The 17,532-nt window shown below is 50.4% G+C and overlaps 1 protein-coding gene across 1 annotated transcript in view; it reads left to right on the forward strand.

Moving 5' to 3' along the window:
- The first annotated feature begins 2,257 nt into the window (after positions 1–2,257).
- The window catches only part of LENG9 (leukocyte receptor cluster member 9), a 32,544-nt gene continuing 17,269 nt past the window's right edge, over positions 2,258–17,532 (forward strand). Inside the window, exon 1 of the mRNA XM_063941652.1 lies at positions 2,258–2,475. The gene's annotated coding sequence lies outside the window, so the exon portion shown is untranslated. The remainder of the gene's footprint in view (positions 2,476–17,532) is intronic.

Consider the following 17,532-nt stretch of genomic DNA (forward strand, 5'->3'; position numbering starts at 1 on the left):
CATGGAAGTTATGTACCAGGGCCCCTTCATTCAGCACACTGTCCCCTTCTACAGTTTAGTGTTCTCCTTCCCGCCCCATTTGTGCAGTAAAGGAGTAATTAGCAGAAATGATTTCTCCAGGTCCTACATGCTGAGCGAAAAATAGAACCCCCCTACCACCCACGGAACATCAAAGATGCCGCTGATAGCACCCCCCACCCCTACTGCTGGTGGGTGGGTAGGGGCCCCAGTGCATTGCTGTGCCCAGGGGCCTAAACTGCTGTTAAGACGGCTCTGCGGCTGCAAGCTCCGGTGGGGGGAGGTCGGGTCTAAATACCCACGCTGCATGCTCAGGCAGTCTGCAAGCTCCAGCAGGGGATACTAGTGCCCGCGGCTCTGCAACACTCCACGGTCGCGGCTTTTTATTGAGGCGGAGACACTGCTGTCTCCGTCTCAAAATAGAAAATTCAGCTCTTCAAGGGGGGGGGGGGGCGGGGGGGGGTCCAGGTACTCGGAAACCCCCACTGCGTGCGCCACTGTCTCTGCTCTTTGTCTGCCCGAAGTGCCGCTGTGCTTTTATACAGCGGCCAGTGGTAGTAGGCAGGTGAGAAGTGTTACCAAGAGTTACCACTTTCCAAGGCTCTAGAATGCAATATTTCAAAGCATGCTATAATCATAAACCTTAGATATGACATTGCAGGGACTGTAATACTTCAGAGTACTGTATGACTTTTGGATCAGTGGCTCAACTGCAGAATGGCCCTGGAAACTATGGTGGTCATTCCAAGTTGTTCGTTAGCTGTTTTCGGTCGCTGCGCAGCAATTAGCCAAAAAAGCGGCACTTCTGCACATCTGTATGCGGCGCAATGCGCACGCGCAATGTACTTTCACAACAGCCGAAGTTTCACACAAGGTCTAGCGATGATTTTCAGTCGCACCTCTCGCTGCAGAGTGATTGACATGAAGTGGGCATTTCTGGGAGGTAACTGACCGTTTTCGGGGAGTGTGTGGAAAAACGCAGGCATGTCAGATAAAAACGCAGGCGTGCCGGGGGAAATGCAGGCGTGGCTGGCCAAACGCAGGGCGTGTTTGTGATGTCAAAACAGGAACTAAATAGTCTGAAGTGATCGCAAGGTAGGAGTAGGTCTGGAGCTGCTCAGAAACGACACAATCTTTTTTTTGTAGCCGCGCTGTGATCCTTTCGTTTGCACTTCTGCTAAGATAAGATACACTCCCAGAGGGCGGCGGCTTAGCGTTTGCACGGCTGCTAAAAGCAGCTAGCGAGCGAACAACTCGGAATGAGGGCCTATGTTAAAATGTTGGCTACAACTTGCATTCTAGCCACAAATTACACATTTAGTCAGGCTTCTGCAGTGTATAAACATTAATGTGGATACAGTTATGGGCCCTACACACTTGTCGATGTTTCCAATTTGGACGATGTTAGTTTTCATCGTCCAAATTGGCTTGCTATGCTAAACGAGGGAAAACCAACGATGAATGACCGCAGGGACACGCATTGTTCAGAGTTGGTGCATACACACTGAGCGATATGAACGATTTATAGTTCATTACTGAACGAGATCGTTTATATCGCACATACACATTGGCAAGTGTGCATACCCTCCAACATTAGGAAAGGGGGTGTAGCCATGGGTAAAGTGGCCGTGACCACGCCCCCTTTCCTATACTTTCAATGGAAGTTTGGAGAGCCAAAATCAGTACAGGCCATAAAAAAAAAGCTACTGTACCTGCTAAAAAGGTACAGCTGGAGGGTATGAGTGTGTAGGGCCCATCAGTGTAGTGATTAGCATTACTGTCTCACTGTGTTAAGGTACTGTATTGGATTTGAGTCTCACCTAGGATCTATACTGTGTGGAGTTTGTAAGTTCCCCCAGGCTTACATGAGTTTCCTTCAGATGCTCCAGCTTCCTCCCACAATCCAAAAACATACTGGTAGCTTAAATGGATTCTAACAAATAAATAATAAATAAATAAATAACCAACCCTAGTGTGTGTTATACATGTGCATGTGTAGTAGGGAATTTAGACATAAGCTCCACTAGAGCAGGGGTGATGACTGAATGACCAAATATACTCTGCAAAGTGCTGTGGAATATGTGTGTACTATATAAATAATGTTAATTAAAAAAAGAAGAAGTACTGTATAACACGAAGGACAGTATTCGTGTACAAAAACTAGTAAGAATCTGCCCTCTAGTGGTTGAATTGAATATATCACCTATCCCAGAAGACCTTGCAGTTAATGCCTTTCTGTATACAGGATCTCCTCTATGATACAGATCAGCTGTCATGCACAATGAATATTGCAATGTTTGTTATGTAACTAGTGCAACAACAACGTACAGTAAGCAAATGAGTCACACCTAATGACTTCATGTAAAGTACACTGTTTCTACGTCTAGGTAGCAGAGGGTGTGGGGCAGAGGCCACAGGAGGAAGCTGCACGTAGTCCTCTAACAACAATATCACAAGGTAATGAGTGAACATTCGTCTTTTCTCTAAATCAACCATGTTGTGTATATTTAATAGTTAATAGAACAGCAAACATTGATAACTTTGTCTGTTGTGGGTCATGGGGACACCAGGAATGAAACTTTTGATATGATAGTCATTGAGCTGCTGTGGAACTACAAGTCCCACAAAGCACTGCCAGCGATAAGGGTTCTGTATTACAGTGTGTACATGATTGACAACTCGTCCAATCACATTTGCACTTGTAAAATATCTTTGTGTAGCTAAATGTTCCTTTTTACTTTACTAAATGAATGTTTTACTTACAGGCTGATATCTTAATTTATTCTCCAGTATCAAAATACTGATTCTCATTCTGATATCCACACTCACAGTTCTGTACTATACCAGATCAATACTCAACATGAAAGTTATACTGTATGTAGGCTTCCCATACCATCCCTTTAAACTGGGACACTCATGGATTATACTGGTTCTGATTAAAACCAGGTGAAATGCAGGATTAAAGTAGCCATCCAAAGAACCTGTGTAATTCATTTGTGTCCCGGCATGGTAATCATAGTTATGTGTATTGTAGATAAGATTGTTTTTGAAGACGTATGCTGTAACACTGTTACAATATACAGTACCTTTATTATACGAGGCTGAAGTTAGCTTCTTATTTGGCCAGCTTCTTATTCACTTCTTATTCGTGCTCCAGCTTCTTATTTAGAACAGGTTATATTAAAATAATGAAATCAAGGTGGATCACTAAGTTATCAAGATTTAAACAAGAAAGTGTATCCCTGACCAGAGATGGATTTAGACCTCATGTGGTTCTAAGTAAGATATCGGCTTGGGGCTTCCCTCCCTGAAACAATCCATAGCACTACAGTATATTTTCTTTCTTGATTCATGCACCTTACATTATTTGTCATTTTTCTCCATGACCCTGGTCGGGAGAAGGATCATGGACTTGGGACTAAGTCCCAGGTCATTTGCAATCACACATACCAAAATCCTGGGTAGAAGCGCGTTCAAGTGCTTCTCGGACTTTTGGCTAAGATCAAGTGTAGTATCTGCTCGAGGGAAACACAGGGTGGAGTACCTGTTCTTACACTAGGAGCGTGAGAGGTTCCTAGATGTGGAATGGAGAAACACCTTGTGGAGTACCGTGCCGGGGTGTGGCAAGGCCCCTGGTCGAGAGTGGAGAAAAACCGGGCTTAGTATCCCTACTTCGTAAGGCGTGGTTTACTTTACGTTGGACAGGGAACGGCCTGGTTTAGTATCTGCTCTCGTACTGGGGGTTGACCCTGGCATAGAGCGGGTATGAAACTTGGTCTGGCTGAGAGACTGGGAGCGGCTCGAGGTGACACGTGCCCCTGGGGTGACCTAGGGGTGCCTTAATTTGCACTGGTGCGGGCGCCTTTGCACTTTGATGACACGAGCACTGTCACTCCCCAACTTCTGATGCACTTTTTCCTTTGCCCTGGCCTTTTGGCTAGGGCAAGGATAATTTTTTATTCCCCCCCCGGGCTTATTTATTTATATATGCACTAGGACTTATTTTTGTTTCGTAAGTCACGATCACGGTTTTTTGTTGGGGTTTAGGAGAGACCCTTATGGGCTACCCTCTCCCCTTGTTGCTGAGGCCCTCTCCTTTTGGGGAGGGCCAGACGCTGTTTTCGGTCCCCAGGGGGACGCTTCAGCCAACCCTGGGGACACAAGAGGGTCCCTCTGCGCCTCGGCAAGGAGGGACCCACAGACCCTTTTCCCCTCAGTAGGCCTTTGGGCTCTGAGGGGTTGGGGAGTAAAGGGGCCCTTCTCCTTTTGGAGAGGGTCCAAGATCCTATGCCCCCAGCACGTTTGGCACAGACACTGGGTGATGAAGCACCTCACCTCGGGCTTCAAGTAAGAAAAAAAAACAAAACAAAAAAAACACCTGGGATTTTGATGCATGTCTGAAAGGGGTCTAACACAGAGGAGGGCGGGATACATGACATATCATATTTTGTATGCGATGCATTCCGCCAATCATTGCAAGCATAACAGAGTTTAATAGTGCCCTATAAATGAAGAAAATCACAAAGGATAGCTCTCCCTGTAAGAACTTCAGGGTTTAGGACCAGGGAGTCCTGGGTATGCGCATCAGCCCCCCTATAAGCCTTTGTTGAGCTAGGCTGTCAGTCACCATTAATGGCTCCACCTCCCCTCCAGCCCCGTGTTATTGCATACCTCCCAACATCACCCTCTCCAGGAGGGACAAAATGCTATGCTCCTGGACTTTTCTCTTAATTTATGATCGCAGGCATCTGTGTTGAACAGGTGAATGGATAAAAAGGGCAGGGCTGGCTCCAGGCCTACTAGCACCCTGAGCATGAAAATGTCAAAGCCCCCCCCATGCGCGCACCGAAGGCGCGTGCGCTCCTGGAAAAGTGGGCGTGGCCTCGCAATTTCATATTATCAAACTATAAATAAATATATTTTCACACCCCCTCTAAGCACACAACAACCACAGTAGTGTTCCGTACACATAATGGGAGAGATTCAAATGTTTGAAAAGTCAGTTGGAAGTCAGTTTTTTCCTATCTAATAGACAGGAAAAACAGACACCCGACCGACTTTTCAAACATTTGAATCTGTCTACAGTAGTGCAGTGCCAGTTAGACATGATATGCCCCCCAGCAGTGCCAGCTACACATGATATGCCCCCCAGCAGTGCAAGCTACACGATATGCCCCCAGCAGTGCCAGCTACATATGATATGCCCCCAGCAGTGCCAGCTACACATGATATACCCCCCAGAAGTGCCAGAGAGACATGCTATGCCCCCAGCAGTGCCAGCTACACATGATATGCCCCCCAGCAGTGCCAGTTACACATGAAATGCGCGCCAGCAGTGCCAGCTACACATGATATGCCCCCCAGCAGTGCCAGCTACACATGATATGCCCCGTGCAGTGCCAGCTACACATGATATGCCCCCGTGCAGTGCCAGCTACACATGATATGCCTCCATCAGTGCCAGCTACACATGATATGCTACACATGATATGCCCTTAGCAGTGCCAGATAGACATGATATGCCCCCCAGCAGTGCCAGCTACACATGATATGCCCTTAGCAGTGCCAGATAGACATGATGTGCCCCCCAGCAGTGTCAGATGCACATGATATGCCCCCACAGTGCCAGAAAGACATGATATGCCCCCCAGCAGTGCCAGCTACACATGATATGCCCCCAGCAGTGCCAGCTACACATGATATGCCCCCCAGCAGTGCCAGATAGACATTATATGCCCCCGTGCAGTGCCAGCTACACATGATATGTCCCCCAGCAGTGTCAGATGCACATGATATGCCCCCACAGTGCCAGAAAGACATGATATGCCCCCCAGCAGTGCCAGCTACACATGATATGCCCCCAGCAGTGCCAGCTACACATGATATGCCCCCCAGCAGTGCCAGATAGACATTATATGCCCCCGTGCAGTGCCAGCTACACATGATATGTCCCCAACAGTGCCAGCTACACATGATATGCCCCCAAGCAGTGTCATATACACATGATATGCCCCCAGAAGTGCCAGAGAGACATGTTATGCCCCCCAGCATTGCCAGATACACATGATATGCCCCCAGCAGTGCCAGATAGACATGATATTCCCCCCCAGCAGTGCCAGATACACATGATATGCCCCCATCAGTGCCAGATAGACATGATATGCCCCCCAGCATTGCCAGCTACACATGATATGCCCCCCAGCAGTGCCAGCTACACATGATATGCCCCCAGCAGAGCCAGCTACACATGATATGCCCCCCAGCAGTGCCAGATAGGCATGATGTGCCCCCAGCAGTGCCAGATAGACATGATATGCCCCCCGGCAGTGCCAGATAGGCATGATATGCCCCCAGCAGTGCCAGATAGACATGATATGCCCCCCGGCAGTACCAGATAGACATGATATGCCCCCTGGCAGTGCCAGCTACACATGATATGCCCCCAGCAGTGCCAGCTACACATTATATGCCCCCCAGCAGTGCCAGATACATATGATATGCCCCCCAGCAGTGTCAGATACACATGATATGCCCCCAGCAGTGCCAGAGAGACATGTTATGCCCCCCAGCATTGCCAGATAGATATTATATGCCACCCAGCAGTGCCAGCTACACATGATATGCCCCCAGCAGTGCCAAATAGACATGATATGCCCCCCAGCAGTGCCAGATACACATGATATGCCCCCATCAGTGCCAGATAGACATGATATGCCCCCTAGCAGTGCCAGCTACACATGATATGCCCCCCAGCAGTGCAAGCTACACATGATATGCCCCCAGCAGATCCAGCTACACATGATATGCCCCCCAGCAGTGCATGATATGCCCCCCGGCAGTGCCAGATAGGCATGATATGCCCCCAGCAGTGCCAGATAGACATGATATGCCCCCCGGCAGTGCCAGATAGACATGATATGCCCCCCGGCAGTGCCAGATAGACATGATATGCCCCCCGGCAGTGCCAGCTACACATGATATGCCCCCCGGCAGTGCCAGCTACACATGATATGCCCCCAGCAGTGCCAGCTACACATGATATGCCCCCCAGCAGTTCCAGATAGACATGATATGCCCCCCAGCAGTTCCAGATAGACATGATATGCCCCCCGGCAGTGCCAGATAGACATGATATGCCCCCCGGCAGTGCCAGCTACACATGATATGCCCCCCGGCAGTGCCAGCTACACATGATATGCCCCCCGGCAGTGCCAGCTACACATGATATGCCCCCAGCAGTGCCAGCTACACATGATATGCCCCCAGCAGTGCCAGATAGACATTATATGCCCCCCAGCAGTTCCAGATACATATGATATGCCCCCCTGCAGTGCCAGCTAAACATGATATGCCTCCATCATTGCCAGATAGACATGATATGCCCCCCATCAGTGCCAGCTACACATGATATGCCCCCCATCAGTGCAGCTACACATGATATGCCCCCATCAGTGCCAGATAGACATGATATGCCCCCAGCAGTGCCAGATAGACATGATATGCCTCCCAGCAGTGCCATATACACATGATATGCCCCCCTGCAGTCCCAGCTACACATGATATGCCCCCATTAGTGCCAGATAGACATGATATGCCCCCCAGCAGTGCCAGATAGACATGATATGCCCCCCCAGCAGTGCCAGCTACACATGATATGCCGCCCAGCAGTGACAGAGAGACATGATATGGCCCCCAGCAGTGCTTGCTACACATGATATGCCCCAGCAGTGCCAGCTACACATGATATGCCCCCTGCAGTGCCAGCTACACATGATATGCCCCCCTGCAGTGCCAGCTACACATGATATGCCCCCATCAGTGCCAGATAGACATGATATGCCCCCCAGCAGTGCCAGCTACACATGATATGCCCCCCAGCCGTGTCAGATACACATGATATGCCCCCCAGCAGTGCCAGCTACACATGATATGCCCCCCAGCAGTGCCAGCTACACATGATATGCCCCCCAGCAGTGCCAGCTACACATGATATGCCCCCCAGCAGTGCCAGCTACACATGATATAACCGCCAGCAGTGCCAGCTACACATGATATGCCCCCCAGCAGTGTCAGCTACACATGATATGCCCCCCAGCAGTGCCAGCTACACATGATATGCCCCCGTGCAGTTCCAGGTACACATGCTATGCCCCCGTGCAGTGCCAGCTACACATGATATGCCCCCATCAGTGCCAGCTACACATGATATGCCCCCCAGCAGTGCCAGCTACACATGATATGCCCTTAGCAGTGCCAGATAGACATGATATGCCCCCCAGCAGTGCCAGATAGACATGATATGCCCCCCAGCAGTGGCAGCTACACATGATATGCCCCCCAGCAGTGTCAGATGCACATGATATGCCCCCCACAGTGCCAGATAGACATGATATGCCCCCCAGCAGTCACTGTCCCCGTGCAGTGCCAGCTACACATGATATGCCCCCAGCAGTGCCATCTACACATTATATGCCCCCAGCAGTGCCAGCTACACAAGATATGCCCCCCAGCAGTGTCAGATACACATGATATGCCCCCCCAGCAGTGTCAGATGCACATGATATGCCCCCCAGCAGTGCCAGATAGACATGATATGCCCCCCAGCAGTGCCAGCTACACATGATATGCCCCCAGCAGTGCCAGCTACACATGATATGCCCCCCCAGCAGTGCCAGTTACACAAGATATGCCCCCCAGCAGTGTCAGATACACATGATATGCCCCCCAGCAGTGCCAGCTACACATGATATGCCCCCCAGCAGTGCCAGCTACACATTATATGCCCCCAGCAGTGCCAGCTACACATGATATGCCCCCAGCAGTGCCAGATAGTTATTATATGCCCCCCAGCATTGCCAGATACACATGATATGCCCCGCTGCAGTGCCAGATGGACATGATATGCCCCCCAGCAGTGCCAGCTACACATGATATGCCCACCAGCCGTGTCAGATACACATGATATGCCCCCCAGCCGTGTCAGATACACATGATATGCCCCCCAGCAGTGCCAGCTACACATGCTATGCCCCCAGCAGTGCCAGCTACACATGACATGTCCCCCAGCAGTGCCAGCTACACATGATATGCCCCCGTGCAGTGCCAGCTACACATGATATGCCTCCATCAGTGCCAGCTACACATGATATGCTACACATGATATGCCCTTAGCAGTGCCAGATAGACATGAAATGCCCCCCAGCAGTGCCAGCTACACATGATATGCCCTTAACAGTGCCAGATAGACATGATATGGCCCCCAGAAGTGTCAGATGCACATGATATGCCCCCACAGTGCCTGAAAGACATGATATGCCCCCCAGCAGTGTCAGCTACACATGATATGCCCCCAGCAGTGCCAGCTACACATGATATGCCCCCCAGCAGTGCCAGATAGACATGATATGCCCCCGTGCAGTGCCAGCTACACATGATATGCCCCCAACAGTGCCAGCTACACATGATATGCCCCCCAGCAGTGTCAGATACACATGATATGCCCCCAGCAGTGCCAGATAGATATGCCCACCAGCAGTGCCATCTACACATGATATGCCCCCAGCAGTGCCAGATAGACATGATATGCCCCCAGCAGTGCCAGATAGACATGATATGCCCCCCAGCAGTGCCAGATAGACATGATATGCCCCCCAGCAGTGCCAGATACACATGATATGCCCCCATCAGTGCCAGATAGACATGATATGTTCCCCAGCAGTGCCAGCTACACATGATATGCCCCCCCAGCAGTGCCAGCTACACATGATATGCCCCCAGCAGAGCCAACTACACATGATATGCCCCCCAGCAGTGCCAGATAGGCATGATATGCCCCCAGCAGTGCCAGATAGACATGATATGCCCCCCGGCAGTGCCAGATAGGCATGATGTGCCCCCAGCAGTGCCAGATAGACATGATATGCCCCCCGGCAGTGCCAGATAGACATGATATGCCCCCCGGCAGTGCCAGCTACACATGATATGCCCCCAGCAGTGCCAGCTACACATGATATGCCCCCAGCAGTGCCAGATAGACATGATATGCCCCCCAGCAGTGCCAGATACATATGATATGCCCCCGTGCAGTGCCAGCTACACATGATATGCCCCCATCATTGCCAGATAGACATGATATGCCCCCATCATTGCCAGATAGACATGATATGCCCCCCAGCAGTGCCAGATAGACATGATATGCCCCCCATCAGTGCCAGCTACACATGATATGCCCCCCATCAGTGCCAGCTACACATGATATGCCCCCATCAGTGCCAGATAGACATGATATGCCCCCAGCAGTGCCAGATAGACATGATATGCCCCCCAGCAGTGCCAGATACACATGATATGCCCCCATCAGTGCCAGCTACACATGATATGCCCCCCATCAGTGCCAGATAGACATGATATGCCCCCCAGCAGTGCCAGATAGACCTGATATGCCCCCCCCAGCAGTGCCAGCTACACATGATATGCCCCCATCAGTGCCAGATAGACATGATATGCCCCCAGCAATGCCAGATAGACATGATATGCCCCCCAGCAGTGCCAGATACACATGATATGCCCCCCTGCAGTGCCAGCTACACATGATATGCCCCCAATCAGTGCCAGATAGACATGATATGCCCCCCAGCAGTGCCAGATAGACCTGATATGCCCCCCCAGCAGTGCCAGCTACACATGATATGCCCCCCAGCAGTGCCAGAGAGACATGACATGCCCCCCAGCAGTGCCAGCTACACATGATATGCCCCCAGCAGTGCCAGATACACATGATATGCCCCCCAGCAGTGCCAGCTACACATGCTATGCCCCACAGCAGTGCCAGAGATACATGCTATGCCCCCCAGCAGTCCCAGAGAGACATGCTATGCCCCCCAGCATTCCCAGAGAGACATGCTATGCCCCCCAGTAGTGCCCGATTGACATGATATGCCCCCCAGCAGTGCCAGATTGACATGATATGCCCCCAGCAGTGCCAGCTACATATGATGACCCCCAGCAGTGCCAGCTACACATGATATGCCCCCAGCAGTGCCAGATAGACATGACATGCCCCCGTGCAGTGCCAGCTACACATGATATGCCCCCCATCAGTGCCAGCTACACATGATATGCCCCCATCAGTGCCAGATAGACATGATATGCCCCCAGCAGTGCCAGATAGACATGATATGCCCCCCAGCAGTGCCAGATACACATGATATGCCCCCAGCAGTGCCAGCTACACATGATATGCCCCCCAGCAGTGCCAGATAGGCATGATATGCCCCCCTGCAGTGCCAGCTATACATGATATGCCCCCAGCAATGCCAGCTACACATGATATGCCCCCATCAGTGCCAGCTACACATGATATGCCCCCCAGCAGTGCCAGATAGACATGATATGCCCCCCAGCAGTGCCAGATAGACATGATATGCCCCCCAGCAGTGTCAGATGCACATGATATGCCCCCCACAGTGCCAGAAAGACATGATATGCCCTCCTGCAGTGCCAGCTACACATGATATGCCCCCAGCAGTGCCAGTTACGCATGATATGCCCCCCAGCAGTGCCAGATAGGCATGATATGCCCCCCAGCAGTGCCAGCTAGACATGATATGCCCTTGGCAGTGCCAGCTAGACACATGCCCCCCAGCAGTGCCAGCTAGACATGATATGCCCCCCCCCCCAGTGCCAGCTACACATGATATGCCCCCCAGCAGTGCCAGCTACACATGATATGCCCCCCAGCAGTGCCAGATAGACATGATATTCCCCCCAGCAGTGCTAGATACACATTATATGCCCCCCAGCAGTGCTAGATACATAAATGCCCCCACAGTGCCAGATACATAAATGCCCCCACAGTGCCAGATACATAATTGCCCCCACAGTGTCCAAAATGCCACCACAGTGCCAGATAGAAATTCCCCCACAGTGCCAGATACATAAATGCCCCCACAGTGCCAGGTATGCCCCCACAGTGCCAGATACATAAATGCCTCCACAGTGTCCAAAATGCACCCACAGTGCCTGATACATAAATACCCCCACAATGCCCAAAATGCCCCCACAGTGCCAGGTACATAAATGCCCCCACAGTGCCAGATATGCATCCACAGTGTCAGAAACATAAATGTCCCCACAGTGCCATTTATTTTCTGATGGCTCATTGTACTCAAGCTTTGTTTAATACACAAAGTTATTAAAAATATTTTATTAAATGACCTTCAGGCTGTGTGTATAAGGTGTATATGAAACATAAATGAATTGTGTGAATGTACACACACTTTGTTTAATGCACAAGGGCCCTCATTCCGAGTTGTTCGCTCGCCAGCTACTTTTAGCAGAAATGCAAACACAAAGGCGCCGCCCTCTGGGAGTGTATCTTAGCATAGCAGAATTGCTAACGAAAGATTAGCAATTCTGCTATTAAGTATTTCCTTGCAGTTTCTGAGTAGCTCCAGACCTACTCCTAGATTGCGATCACGTCAGTCCGTTTAGTTCCTGGCTTGACGTCTCAAACACGCCCAGCGTCCGGCCAGCCACTCCCCCGTTTCTCCAGCCACTCCTGCGTTTTTACCTGGCACGCCTGCGTTTTTTAGCACACTCCCAGAAAACGCTCAGTTACCACCCAGAAATACCCACTTCCTGTCAATCATTCTCCGATCAACAGAGCGACTGAAAAGCTTTGTTTGCCCGTGAGTAAAATAGCATAGTTTTGTGTGAAATTGCTTAGCGAGTGCGCCCTGCGGTGCATACGCATGCGCAGAACTGCCGGATTTTAGCCTATTAGCAATTCTGCTAAAAATAGCAACGAGCGAACAACTCGGAATGACCACCAAAGTTATTAAAAATATTGGCTAAAATTACCTTCAGAATGTGTGTATAAGGTGTATATGTAACATAAATGCATTCTGTGCTTAGACTTGGGTCCCATCCCCATGACATATAATTATGGTATGCAATTATTCCAAAATACGGAAAAATCCGACATCCAAAATACTGGTGGTCCCAAGCATTTTGGATAAGGGATACTCAACCTGTATACTGTGTGTATGTATAATGCCGTGACTCCTGTCACTGGAGATCCCAGCAGCCAATCAGGGAGCGCACGTCATGGCACTCTCCTGCTTGGCTGTGCGTAGCCTGTCAATCAGGCGGTTCGCAGCGGCTAGAATGGAGGTTTCCATTCTAGCCTATGATGGGAACTTTGCGGTCTGTGGCTAACCCCTGGGTTAATTGGGGTCACTCTTGTGTGTGACCCCAATTAACTTTGCGGTTAGCCGCAGACCGCAAAGTTCCCATAATAGGCTAGAATGGAGGAGTGCTATCCTCCATTCCAGCTGCTGCGTTACTCCTGATTGACAGGCTAGTAGCGCACAGCAAAGCAGGAGAGCGCCATGATGTGCACTCCCTGATTGGCTGCTGGGATCTCCAGTGACAGGAGTCATGGGGGTCTCGGCATTCGGGGAAAGGGGTTCCATGGGGGTAATTCCAAGTTGATCGCAGCAGCATATTTGTTAGCAGTTGGGCAAAACCATGTGCACTACAGGGGGGCAGATATAACATTTGCAGAGAGAGTTAGATTTGGGTGGGTTATTTTGTTTCTGTACAGGATAAATACTGGCTGCTTTATGTTTACACTGCAATTTAGATTTCAGATTGAACTCACCACACCCAAATCTAACTCTCTCTGCACGTTATATCTGCCCCCCCTGCAGTGCACATGGTTTTGCCCAACTGCTATAAAATTTCCTGCTGCGATCAACTTGGAATTACCCCCCATGTGGGTAACAGCCTCCCTGCAGCGAGGGACTAAGGGGGGGAGCAGTGTCCACCCTGCGGGGTCTGAGCCACTGTCTCCGCTGACTGGACACTGAGCACCAGAGGGGTCGGATCGCTCCCCCGCCACAGGGATCGCTCGCACCAGCAGTATGCTGCCACCCCCTTGCAGAGCTGAAGAAGTGGCGAGTGAGACACCGACCCCCTTATCAAGCAGGGGGCCGGTGTGAAGATGGCGGCAGTGGGGAGGGAGCGCAGTATTAACTGCGCTCCTGGGAAGGCTCAGCGGTACATGGTGCGGCGCTGTGAGGGGCGCCCTGGGCCAGCGCTTACCCCGTACACTGGTTCAGAAGCCTGTCGGGGTCCTCGGATCTCAGCCAGCACTAATTCCTCAGGCCAGTATAATCCATGAAGAGCGGGAAGACAGCGCCATTAAGGTGGCAGAGCTTCTCAAAGCGAAACCAGCAGCGTTTCAGCGCCATTTCCTGCCTGCACAGCGCTGAGAAGGAGAATCAGGTCCCTCCACAGCAACTCCAGCTATCTGTAAATGGTACCAGGGGGTTGTAGAAGGGGGGAAAGGCTGCAATACGACTGTGTGTCCTATTAAGGTGCACAGTCAGCGCTGATAAGGGGTCTCCCTTTGGTATGTGTGTGGGTTGGCTCCAATCTCTGTGTCTCTTTTGCCGTTCTTGGGGGTGAAACTCTGTCTGCCCTCACCTGTGTGGGTATGTGTAGAGTGTTTGGTGGTCTCCTTTAGCTATGTCCAGGGATACTGTCCTCCCAGGATGATCCCATTGGTTTAGCAAAGATACCAGCAAGGGAGCCTGAGTGATTTTCTTCTATCAAATCGTGGATTTCTCAGATTTCTGACAGGGTTGCAAGTAATGAATCTGCAACCCAGGTAGGTATTACAGAACTCTATGGCAGTATGGCTGGTTTCTGGTACCTCAGGACGCTCTGCTATATACCCCCATAAATGTGCGCTTGTGCATGTCACACAAGACAACACGGATACGATACTGACACCACAGACGGTGATGGGGATGTGTTGCGGGGGTCCGCATCCCTTGCAAAAGGGGTGCAATTGATGACAGATGCTATCAGGGATGTGTTGAATATCAATGATACCACACCTGACAAGGTTGAGGCCTTTTTCACTGAAAATAAAAAAGCCTCGCTAACCTTCCCTGTATCAAAGGAACTGAATGCTATATTTGAGGAAGCATGGGAAAACCCTGAGAAAAAATTCCAGATCCCTAAACGGGTACAGGTGGCGTTTCCTTTCCCTGAGGAGGATAGGAAAAAATGGTAAAACCCGCCGATTGTTGACGCATCTTTGTCCAGACTCTCAAAGAAGGTGGTTTTACCTGTTCTAGGATCTACCGCCTTAAAGGACCCGGCTGATCGGAACCATGCATGTGGATAAGCATTTGAATAACGATTAAGCAGACCATATGTGGCCAGCTTTATTTTATTTTCCAATTTGGAGACCCATAGATTCTAGGTTACATTTCAATTTCTTTTACGTCCTAGGATGTGGGGTCCAAGTTAGTACCATGGGGTATAGACGGGTCCTTTGGGAGCCACTGGCACTTTAAGAGTTTAATATTGTGGGCTAGCCCATCCCTCTATGCCCCTCCTACCAGACTCAGTTTTGAAAATGTGCCTGGAGGAGCAGGTTCCAGCTAGGGGAGCTCCTAGGAGTTTTCTTAGTTTTTTATTTTTTAGAGTTAGTTAGGTAACAGGGAGGCTGCTGGCAACAGCCTTCCTGCTTCGTGGGACTTAGGGGGGAGTAGGAACCAACTTCCTAAAGAGTTAATCTCTACTCCGCTGACAGGACACTGAGCTCTTGAGGGTGATGATCGCAAGACCACGAGGCCACCGCTCACTCCCGCAGCACGGCCGCCACCCCCTAACAGTGCCATAAGAAAGAAGAGTGGTGAATACAGCGCCGGCGTCCCGGTTAGCGGGTCGCCGGCGGGTATGGCGGCACAAGGGTGGGAGCGCAGCACTGACAGGCTGCGCTCCAGGAAGGCTCAGCAACACTCTGTGTAGGCACTGTGAGGGGCACCCGTTACCAGCGCGGATCACCCTACACTGGTCACGCTGCTAACGGGCTAATCCCACTGTTAGCTCCAGGAAACCTCAGGCCAGTTTTCTCAGAGCGAATCCAGCACTCACCAGCGCCATTTTTTCCCTGCAAGGACGCTGACAGCGAGCGCTGCCCCCCACATAACTCCATTGCCTCACGGTACCAGGGTGTTATAGACAGGGGGGGGAGTGTGATATCAATACTAACTACTCTATTAAGGGTAGTTAGTCAACGCTGGGCTTTTATAATAATAATTGCCTACAGGGGGGCTGTGTAGCTGGTTCCTTATACTCTGTGTCTCTCTGAAGGTACTCTGGGGGAAACTGTCTCTGACATTTTCCTGTGTGTGTGTGTAAGTGTGTATATCCCACATTACCATGTCTAAGGACTCTGTGTCCTGTGCTGCAGAGTGTTTATCTTCTCCTGAGGAGTCTATTCCATGTACTCAGGACTGTAATATACTGTCTCAGCCTTCTGAATCTGAACCCCAATGGGTGGATTCTTTAAGGGGAATGATATCCAAGATTTCTACTAGGATGTCCCATACTGAAAGGGAGACGCAGGTATTGAAAAACTCTGTGGAGGGCTTAAAGTATTCAGCCCCTACTACTATGGACCCACCTACATATCCTCAAAAATGTACACTTGCCCAGATAATGCAAGTTGACACTGATACCTACTCTGATACTGGGGATGGTGATGGGGATATGCAGGGGGGAGATGCATCCCTTGCTACAGGGGTGCAGTTGATGGCTGAAGTAATTAGGGATGTGTTGCATATTTCTGAGAAAGTGCCTGAGCAAGAAGAAGAATCTAATTTTACAGTAAATAAGAAATCCTCGCTTACCTTCCCTGCTTCTAAGGCGTTAAAGTCCTGGAAAACCCAGAGAAAAAAATCCAGATTCCTAAAAGAATTCTCATAGCTTTTCCTTTCCCTGAAGAGGACAGGAAAAAGTGAGAAAACCCACCTATAGTTGACGCTTCTGTATCTAGTATTGTCAAAAGAGGTGGTTTTACCTGTCCCCGGTTCAACCGCCTTTAAGGAGCCGGCTGACCGCAAGATTGAGCCTACGCTCAAATCACTATACACGGCTACAGGCGTGGCATTAAGGCCCGCTATTGCTTGTGCGTGGATTTCTAAAGCTATAGTAAAGTGGTCAGGCACATTACTTGAGGATTTAGATACTATGGATAGGAGTGACATTGACTTGTTTTTACGTCACATACAGGATTCAACAGGTTTCATGGTGGAGGCCATGAAGGACATTGGCCTGCTTAATGCAAGGGCTACTCCCATGGCAGTCTCGGCATGCAGAGGACTCTGGCTACGCCAGTGGACTGCGGATGCGGAATCCAAGAAAAGTGTGGAGAACCTACCCTTCACAGGTCAGGCTCTGGATGCGCGGATATCCACGGCAACTGCGGGTAAGTCGGCCTTTCTTCCCTCTGCAGCTGCACCGGCTCGGAAGTCTTATCCTACGCCTGCACTGCAGTCCTTTCAGACCGCTAAATTTAAAAAATCCAAAACCCTCCCCACCTTCTTTAGAGGAGGTCGGGGAAAGTCCAGAAAACCTGATCCAACAGGTTCCCAGGAGCAGAAACCAGGTTCTGCGTCCTCAAAATCGTCAGCATGACGGTGGACCTCCCAG

This window comes from Pseudophryne corroboree, chromosome 10 (genome assembly GCF_028390025.1).
Source record: "Pseudophryne corroboree isolate aPseCor3 chromosome 10, aPseCor3.hap2, whole genome shotgun sequence".
NCBI lineage: Eukaryota > Metazoa > Chordata > Amphibia > Anura > Myobatrachidae > Pseudophryne > Pseudophryne corroboree.